This window comes from Triticum aestivum, chromosome 7B (assembly GCF_018294505.1).
Source record: "Triticum aestivum cultivar Chinese Spring chromosome 7B, IWGSC CS RefSeq v2.1, whole genome shotgun sequence".
NCBI lineage: Eukaryota > Viridiplantae > Streptophyta > Magnoliopsida > Poales > Poaceae > Triticum > Triticum aestivum.
In genome coordinates this window covers 414,922,356-414,932,392 of record NC_057813.1, presented here as the reverse complement: position 1 = coordinate 414,932,392, position 10,037 = coordinate 414,922,356, and positions in this window count along the sequence as shown.

Here is a 10,037-nt window from a genome sequence, read left to right as displayed (position 1 = left end):
TCTATTGCCAATATAACTAGGGTGATGTCTGGTTTTTGCGGTACCACCAACTTTTTCAAGGACTTTCCTACCACTCATTCAAGTTCTGCACTTGAAGGATCTTACTCAATCCATAGGTAGGTATGGTGGACTCTCATGGAAAAGCTAGGTTTAAGGGTATATGGAAGCACAAGTAGTATCTCTACTTGGTGCAAGGAATTTGGCTAGCATGAGGGGGAAAGGCAAGCTCAACAAGTTTGGAAGGTCAATGACAATATACTTTAACTGAGATGCGCGAAAACATAAACCATTACGTTGTCTTCCTTGTCCAACGTCAACTCTTTTTGCATGTCATACTTAATGAGTGCTCCCAATTATAAAAAGGTGTCCAAGATAATATATTTGTATGTGAGCCCCTCTTTCCTTATCACTTCCTATTAATTGCAACGATGACCAAGATTACGTTCATCAACTCTTAACATTTTTATGCCTCATACTTTCTATGTGTGAAGTTATCACTATCCATAAGATCAATATGAACTCTTTTATTATTTCTACTTTCTCAAGATCATAGCAACATAGCAAAGCCCTTGACTCAACACTAATCTTTATTATAGATAGCTCACGGACTCGATTACAAAAAGAGATCAAAATGCAAAACTCAAAACTACTTGATATCGAAACTTCAATCTACTAGATCAAGATACTACTAAAAGGATCGAACTAAATAAAACGGTAAAGATAGGAGTGTGATGGTGATACGATACCGGGGCACCTCCCCCAAGCTTGGCAGTTGCCAAGGGGAGTGCCCATACCCATGTGATTATTTCTCCGGAGGTGGTGAGGTAGGAGTTGTTTATGATGTAGGCTTGTCGTCCGTCTTCCAAGGCATAGGCTCTCCATCATAGAAGGGTGATCGAGTCTCCGGGATCCTTAAATCTACAGCCAAACTCATCCTCTTGAATCTATATTCGTACTCATAGTTCTGGTTTTGCATGTCATAGATCAGGGCTTGGAGGTGGTCGATTTTCTCTTGAAGCTTGAAGATGGTCTCCCCAATGACTTTGGCATCCAGCTTGTGGTTGTTGGTGAACTCCGCGATCATCATCTGGTTGGCGTTGAGTCCACGCTCCACCATCCCTTGGCTCTTGAAAACTTGCTGCTCCATGGCTTCAAGCTTTGTCTCCACGCTTCCGGTACGCCTTGGTCCCTCCACATCGCGGATGTGCAGCACCCCCTCACGCATCTCAATGGTTTGAGGGTGTTGCAGCACCTCCGCAAGATACGGGTTGATAACTCTCTCAAAAAACTTGTCCTTGGGAGCGCTTGGAGATGACATGATGCTCTTAGATCTGAAACCGAAACAGCTCGAAACGAAAACAGAGGATATTTGCATGATATAGTGGTCAAAACCTTCGGAAGTGTATATAATGAATTTTTACCGACCAAAATACGTAACGTGCAAGAAAACGGAGTCCAGGAGGCACACGAGGTGCCCACTAGACAGGGGGCGCGCCTAGTAGGGGGGGCGCCCTCCACTCTCATGGGAGCCTCGCGTCCCTTTCGGACTACTTCTTTCTTCCTAAATTTCTTAAATATTCCAAAACTGATAAAAATTGCCATTAGGGTCGTTTTGGAGTCGGTTTACTTACCGTACCACATACATATACCTTTTCGGAGTCTGGAACATTCTGGAAAGTGTCCCTTATGTATTCCTTAGGGGTTACGGTTTCAACAATATTAGTTTCAACATTGATAGGATTACCTGAAATATAATGTTTAATTCTTTGACCGTTTACCACCCTTGGACTTGTGCCTTCGAAGTTTTTGATTTTTATGGCACCAGAATGATAGAACTCCTCGATAACGTAAGGACCATCCAATTTTGAGAGGAGTTTTCCTGCAAAAAATCTCAAATGAGAGTTGAATAATAACACATAATCTCCTACTTGAAACTCACGCTTTTGTATCCTCTTATCAAGCCAGCGTTTGACTTTTTCTTTGAATAGCTTGGCATTCTCATATGCCTAGGTTCTCCATTCATCAAGTGAGCTAATATCAAACAACCTCTTCTCACCGGCAAGTTTGAAGTCATAGTTGAGCTCTTTAATAGCCCAATATGCCTTATGTTCAAGTTCAAGAGGTAAATGACACGCTTTTCCATAAACCATCTTATATGGAGACATACCCATAGGATTTTTGTATGCAGTTCTATAGGCCCATAATGCATCATCAAGTTTCTTGGACCAATTCTTTCTAGATCTATTCACAGTCTTTTGAAAAATTAATTTGAGCTCTCTATTTCTCAACTCTACTTGACCACTAGACTGCGGATGATAAGGAGATGCGATTCTATGATTGACATCATACTTAGCAAGCATCTTACGGAAAGCACCATGAATAAAATGTGAACCACCATCAGTCATAAGATATCTAGGGACTCCAAACCTCGGAAAAATAACTTCTTTAAGCATTTTAATAGAAGTGTTATGATCAGCACTACTAGTTGGAATAGCTTCTACCCACTTAGTAACGTAATCAACAACAACTAAAATATGTGTATAACCATTGGAGGCAGGAAAAGGTCCCATATAATCAAAGCCCCAAGCATCAAACGGTTCAATAACAAGAGAATAATTCATAGGCATTTCTTGACATCTACTAATGTTACCTACTCTTTGGCATTCATCACAAGATAAGACAAACTGACGAGCATCTTTGAAGAGAGTAGGCCAATAAAAACCAGATTGTAGTACCTTGTGTGCAGCTCTATCTCCAGCGTGGTGTCCTCCATAGGATTCAGAGTGAGACTTGCGTAGGATCTGTTCCTGTTCATGCTCAGGCACACAACATCTAATAACACCATCTACTCCTTTATAAAGGTGTGGGTCATCCCATAAGTAATGTCTTATATCATAAAAGAACTTTTTCTTTTGCTGGTATGTGAAACTAGGCGGTATAAATTTAGCAACAATGTAATTAGCATAATCAGCATACCAAGGAGCAGTATGAGAAGCATTAACGACTGCTAATTGTTCATCAGGAAAGCTATCATTAATAGGCAGTGGGTCATCAAGAACATTCTCTAACCTAGACAGGTTATCTGCAACGGGGTTCTCAACTCCTTTTCTATCAATAATATGCAAGTCAAATTCTTGGAGCAAGAGAACCCATCTAATGAGTCTAGGCTTAACATCTTTCTTTTCCATAAGATATTTAATAGCATCATGATCAGTGTGAATAGTAACTTTGGAATCAACAATATAAGGTCTAAACTTATCACATGCAAACACAACTGCTAAGAACTCTTTTTCAGTAGTAGCATAATTTCTCTGGGCAGTATCAAGAGTCTTACTAGCATACTGGATAACATTCAATTTCTTATCGACTCTTTGCCCTATAACAGCACCTACAGCATAGTCACTAGCATCGCACACAATTTCAAAAGGTAAATTCCAATCAGGTGGCTGAACAATAGGTGCAGTGATCAAAGCTTTCTTAAGTATTTCAAATGCTTCTATACAATCATCATCAAAGACAAAAGGAATATCTTTTTGCAATAAATTAGTCAGAGGCCTAGAGATTTTAGAGAAGTCCTTAATGAACCTCCTATAGAAACCGGCGTGACCAAGGAAACTTCTTATACCTTTTAAGTCCTTGCGACATGGCATCTTTTCAATGGCGTCAACTTTGGCTTTATCAACTTCAATACCTCTCTCGAAGATCTTATGCCCCAAGAAAATGCCTTCATTAACCATAAAGTGACACTTCTCCCAATTCAGGACGAGACTAGTGTCCTCACATCTCTGCAAAACTCGATCAAGGTTGCTCAAACAATCATCAAAAGAGGATCCATAAATGAAAAGGTCATCCATGAATACCTCACAAATCTTTTCACAAAAATCAGAGAATATAGCCATCATGCATCTTTGAAAGGTAGCAGGTGCATTACATAAACCAAAAGGCATACGTCTATAAGCAAAAGTACCAAAAGGGCAAGTAAAAGTAGTTTAGGTTGATCCTTCACTGACACAGGTATCTGAGAGAAACCAGAATAACCATCTAGAAAAAATAAATGTGTGTATTTGGATAGTCTTTCTAGCATTTGATCAATAAAAGGTAAAGGGTAATGATCTTTCTTAGTAGCTTTATTTAACTTACGAAAATCAATTAACATCCTATAACCTGTAATAATTCTTTGCGTGATCAGTTCATCTTTATCATTAGGAACAACGGTAATACCTCCCTTTTTAGGAACACAATGAATAGGGCTTACCCATTCACTATCAGCAACGGGATAAATAATACATGCCTCAAGGAGCTTTAGTATCTCCTTTCTTACCACTTCCTTCATCTTGGGATTTAATCGTCTTTGAGGATCTCTAACTGGTTTGGCATCGTCCTCCAATGTAATTTTGTGTTGACATAACGTGGGACTAATGCCCTTAAGATCATCCAGAGTATATCCAATAGCTGCTCGGTACTTCTTCAGAGTTTTCAATAATCTTTCTTCTTCTTTCTCTGAAAGGTTAGCACTAATAATAACAGGATATATTTCTTTTTCATCAAGATAAGCATACTTAAGATTATCAGGTAATGGTTTGAGTTCAAACACGGGATCACCCTTGGGTGGAGGGGGATCCCCAAGAATTTCAACAGAAAGGTTATGTTTCAGCATAGGTTCCTGTTTAAGGAACACTTCATCTATTTCCTCTCTTTCCTTCATAAACATATCGTTCTTGTGGTCTAGCAAATATTGTTCTAACGGATCAGTTGGAGGAACAATAATGGAAGCAAGACCAATAATCTCATCCTTACTAGGTGGTTCCCTATCACGAGGTTGTCTACTAAACTTAGCGAAATTAAACTCATGAGACATACCATCTATGCCCACAGTGACAATATTCTTTTCACAATTAATCTTAGCACTAGCTGTATTCAAGAAGGGTCTACCAAAAATAATGGGACAAAAATCATCTTGTGGGGAACCAAGAACAAGAAAATCAGCAGGGTATTTAACCTTCCCACACAAAACTTCAACATCTCTAACAATCCCAAAGGGTTTAATGGTATCCCTATTAGCAAGCTTAATAGTAACATCAATGTCTTCTAATTCAATGGGTGCAATGTCATGCATAATTTCTTGATACAAGGTATAAGGTATTGCACTATCACTAGTACCCATATCACATAAGCCATGATAACAATGATCTCCTATTTTAACAGAAATAACAGGCATGCCTACAATAGGTCTACGTGTCTTAGTATCTGGTCTAGCAATATTAGTAGTCTCACCACAGAAATAAATAACATGCCCATCTAAATCATTATCCAAGAGATCTTTAACCATAGCAATAATAGGTTCAACATTAATTTGCTCAAGAGGTGTATAAGTCCTAGTATTACTCTTAGGAACAACAGTCGAAGCTTTAGCATGATCCTTTATCTTAACAGGAAAAGGAGGTCTCTCAACATAAGTAGTAGGAACAATAGGATCACTATAGGTAATAGTATTTCTTCGACTGTAATAGGTGCAACTACTTTCACTTCAATAGGAGGATTATATTTAAACCACTTCTCTTTAGGGAGATCAACATGAGTAGCAAAAGATTCACACAAAGAAGCTACTTCTATCTCAAAGTCAAGTCCATACTTAGCGCTAAATCCACGAAAAGCATCGGTATCCATAAAAGATTTAACACAATCGAACTTAGGTGTCATACATGACTCCTTACCATCGTTGGAACCCCAATCTTCAGAGTTGCGTTTAATTCTCTCCAATAAGTCCCATTTGAAATCAATAGTCTTCAGCATATAAGAACCAGCACATGAAGTATCAAGCAGGTTGTGATTATCAAGAGAAAGCCGAGCATAAAAGTTTTGAATAATCATTTCCCGAGAGATCTCGTGACTGGGGCATGAATATAACATTGACTTAAGCCTCCCCCAAGCTTGAGCGATGCTTTCTCCTTTGCGAGGCCAGAAATTATATATGTAATTACGATCACGATGAACAAGATGCATAGGATAGAACTTCTGGTGAAATTCCAACTTCAATTGCTTATAATTCCAAAATCTCGTATCATCGCATAGCCTATACCATGTCAATGCATCTCCCTTCAAAGATAAAGGGAATACCTTCCTTTTGACAACATCATCGGGAATACCTGCAAGCTTAAATAATCCACAAACTTCATCCACAAAGATAAGGTGTAAATCGGGATGCAATGTTCCGTCTCCTGCAAATGGATTAGCTAGCAGTTTCTCTATCATACCCGAAGGAATCTCAAAGTAAATATTTTCATAAAGTTCAGTAGGTTGAGGAGCAACTCTTTGCTCTTCTGGTTGGGGTGAAGATACCCCAAACAAGCCCCTCAAGGGATTAGTTTCCATAGTGACAAGTAATAGAAAATTTCAGCACACTATATAAATGTTTCCTTACAAAGTTCCACTCACCAAAAGCGCTACACTCCCCGGCAACGGTGCCAGAAAAGAGTCTTGATGACCCACAAGTGTAGGGGATCAATCGTAGTCCTTTCGATAAGTAAGAGTGTCGAACACAACTAGGAGCAGAATGAAATGATAAGCGGTTTTCGGTAAGGTTTTCTCTGCAAGCACTGAAATAGTAGGTAATAGATAGTTTTGTGATAAGATAAATGGTAACGAGTAGCAAGTAAATAAAGTAAATAAAGTGCAGCAAGGTGGCCCAATCCTTTATGTAGCAAAGGATAAGCCTGGACAATTTCTAATAATGAGAAAGGAGCTCCCAAGGACACATGGGAATTATGGTCAAGCTAGTTTTCATCACGTTCATATGATTCGTGTTCGGTACTTTGATAATTTGATATGTGGGTGGACCGGTACTTGGGTACTGCCCTTACTTGGACAAGCATCCCACTTATGATTAACCCCTATTGCAAGCATCCACAACTACAAAAGAAGTGTTAACGTAAACCTAACCATAGCATTAAACATATGGATCCAAATCAGCCCCTAACGAAGCAACGCATAAACTAGGGTTTAAGCTTTTGTCACTCTAGCAACCCATCATCTACTTATTACTTCCCCATGCCTTCCTCTAGGCCCAAATAATGGTGAAGTGTCATTTAGTCGACGTTCACATAACACCACTAGAGGAAAAGACAACATACATCTCATCAAAATATCGAACGAATACCAAATTCACATGACTACTAATAGCAAGACTTCACCCATGTCCTCGGGAACAAACGTAACTACTCACAAAGCATATTCATGTTCATAATCAAAGGAGTAATAATATGCATAAAGGATCTGAATATATGATCTTCCACCAAGTAAACCAATTAGCATCAACTACAAGGAGTAATCAACACTACTAGCAACCCATAGGTACCAATTTGTGGTTTTGATACAAGATTGGATACAAGAGATGAACTAGGATTTTGAGAGGAGATGGTGCTGGCGAAGATGTTGATGGAGATTGACCCCCTCCCGATGAGAGGATCGTTGGTGATGACGTTGGTGATGATTTCCCCCTCCCGGAGGGAAGTATCCCCGGCAGAACAGCTCTGCCAGAGCCCTAGATTGGTTCCGCAAGGTTCTGCCTCGTGGCGGCGGAGTTTCGTCCCGTAAGCTTGCCCACGATTTTTTCCAGGGTAAAAGCGATGATATAGCAAAAGATGGACACCGAAGGCCCACCAGGGGGCCTAGGAGATAGGGGGGGCGCGCCCTGTAGGGGGGGCGCGCCCTCCTGTCTCCTGGACAGGGTGTGCCCCCCTGGTGTATTTCTTCCGCTCAATAATTCTTATTAAATCCAAAAAGATGTTTTGTGGAGTTTCAGGACTTTTGGAGCTGTGCAGAATAGGTTTCCAACGTTTGCTCCTTTTCCAGCCAGAATTCCAGCTGCCGGCATTCCCCCTCTTCGTGGTAAACCTTCTAAAATAAGAGAGAATAGCCATAAGTATTGAGATATCATGTGTAATAACAGCCCATAATGCAATAGATATTGATATAAAAGCATGATGCAAAATGGACGTATCAATTGGCTATCCAAGTTTAAGGGAAACATCGATTGCGCGAGTAAATCAATTCTTCTCACCACCCCGGAAGGAAAGAGGACCAAGTATGTGTCTAGGCATGCGCCGAGGAGGACTCAGGTGAATTCCTTATCAGGAGTTGTTTAGGAGGAAGTACCAGTGGTGAAGGATTATCACGACGTATTTCCGGAAGAGTTACCAGGCATGCCACCAGATCGAGATATTGAGTTTTTGATTGAGTTATTGCCAGGCACCGGACCACTATCAAAGAGACCATATCAGATGCCTGCAAATGATCAGAAGGAAATTAAGAAGCATATTAAGGAGTTACTTAATAAAGGTTATATTAGACCAAGTTCATCACCATGGGGAGCCCCAGTGCTTCTAGTGGAGAAGAACGATTGATCTTTGAGGATGGTTGTTGAATATCATGCGCTGAATGAGGTGACGATAAAGAACAAATACCCTTTGTCGATGATGAATGATTTGTTAGACCAGCTGCAAGGAGCTAAGGTTTTCTCCAAGATCGATCTTCAATCAGGTTATCACCAGTTTAAGATCCGAGAGTAGGATATACCTAAGACAACTTTTACCATGAGGCATAGGCTATATGAGTATATAGTTATGTCATTTGGTTTGACTAATGCCCCCTGCCTATTTCATGAGTATGATGAACAAGGTGTTCATGGAGTTTTTGGACAAGTTTGTCATGGTGTTCATTGATGATATATTGGTCTACTCGAAGAATGAAGAAGACCATAAGGAACATTTGCGTTTGGTTCTTGAGAAGCTCAGGGAACATCAGTTGTATGCCAAGTTCAACAAATGTGAGTTTTGGTTGAAGGAAGTTGGATTTCTCGGACATGTTATATTCGGAGAAGGAATAGCAGTAGACCCTACTAAGGTTGCTTCTGTCACCAAATGGTTGGCACCCACCTTAGTGGGAGAGATCAGAAGTTTTCTTGGACTCGCAGGTTATTACCGGAGATTTATTGAGAATTTTTATAAGGTTGTGAAGCCCATGACGGAGTTATTGAAGAAGGACACCAAGTTCAAATGGACTGAGGATTGTGAGGCCAGTTTCCAGGATTTTAAGAAACATTTGGTTACAGCCCCAGTGCTGATCTCCCAGACATACGCAAGGATTTCCAAGTATATTGCGATGCTTCACGTCGAGGACTTGGAGGTGTGCTTATGCAGGACAGAAGAGTTGTTTCGTATGCCTCACGACAGCTTCAACCTCATGAGTTGAATTATGCTATGCATGATTTGGAGTTAGTAGTCGTAGTGCATGCGCTCAAGACATGGAGACATTTTCTCATCAGTAACTGTTGTGATGTTTATACGGATCATAAGAGTTTGAAGTACATCTTCACGTAGAAGGAGCTGAACCTCAGGCAAAGGAGATGGTTGGAGCTCATAAAAGATTATGACATGTGGTTGCATTATCATCCAGGAAAGGCCAACATCGTAGTAAATGCATTGAGCCGCAAGAGTTATATTAACACGCTCATAACTGGAGAATTGCCTAAGGAGTTAGGTGACAACCTTCGAGAGCTACGCTTGGAGATAGTTCCGAGAGGTTATGTTGCAGTGTTGGAAATTTAGTCCACTTTGTTGGGTAAGATCAGATAAGCCCAGAAGATGGACAATGAGATTGCTGAGATAAGGGAAAGGATGAGTAAAGGAAAGGCTAAAGGATTTCGTGAGGATGAGCACGACACTTTATGGTTTGAGGATCGTATTTATGTGCCTAATGACCCCAAGATCAGGAAGTTGATTCTTCAAGAGGCTCATGATTCACCCTACTCGATTCACCCAGGCAACACCAAGATGTATCTAGATTTGAAGGAAAGTTTATGGTGGAAAGGAATGAAGAAAGATATTGCCGAGTATGTAGCAGTATGCGATGTATGTCAGAGAGTAAAGGCAGAGCATCAGAAACCAGCAGGGTTACTACAGCCTTTGCCAATACCCGAATGGAAGTGGGATAAACTTGGCATGGATTTTATCACTAGATTACCCAGGACCCGTTCAGGC